General features: G+C 54.9%; 1 protein-coding gene across 1 annotated transcript in view; it reads left to right on the forward strand.

Moving 5' to 3' along the window:
• Positions 1-556, forward strand: part of NPR1 (natriuretic peptide receptor 1) — a gene marked incomplete at its 5' end in the record, with an annotated part of 12,194 nt that overhangs the window by 9,332 nt on the left and 2,306 nt on the right. The window lies entirely within an intron of this gene.

The raw sequence follows: 556 nt of genomic DNA on the forward strand, positions 1-556 counted from the left end.
AACCCTCTGCCCCGTGGGCGTGGTCAGGAAGGCTCTACACCTAACCCAGCTGGGTATGGATTTGCTACACCATTGTGAGCCTCCGTGCTCCTCACCTGTAAAAATGAGGATAAATACCTGCCTCACTAGAGTTATACGAGGAAGCCGTAATACATGCGGAGCACACAACCGTCACTCAACTTTTCCGAGCCTCGGCTGCTTATCTGTAAAAAATGATGCCTGTCTCGGATTGTAGAAAACCTGGCACAGCCCTGTTGACACAGTAGGTACCCAATAAACGCTTGCTCCCACCGCTTCCGTTGGCCCTGCTTCCTGTTGATCTTCGGCCTTCCTGCTGTATTCAACACAGTTTAACCCAGTGAACATTTATGGAGCAATCTGTGAGAGCCGGGCCCTGGGATACGAAGACCCAGACCCACAGTTGGCTGGAGCGTCCGTGTGGACCCCATCCAAGCCTCGTGGCGGGAGAAGGGCTACTTGGGGCCAAGTGGGACTCTGGTCCAGCAGATATCCCTGGGCACGATGCTTGGGGCTGTCCGGGAGGAGAGAGCCTCTC

The sequence above is a fragment of the Myotis davidii genome, unplaced genomic scaffold (genome assembly GCF_000327345.1).
Source record: "Myotis davidii unplaced genomic scaffold, ASM32734v1 scaffold208, whole genome shotgun sequence".
NCBI lineage: Eukaryota > Metazoa > Chordata > Mammalia > Chiroptera > Vespertilionidae > Myotis > Myotis davidii.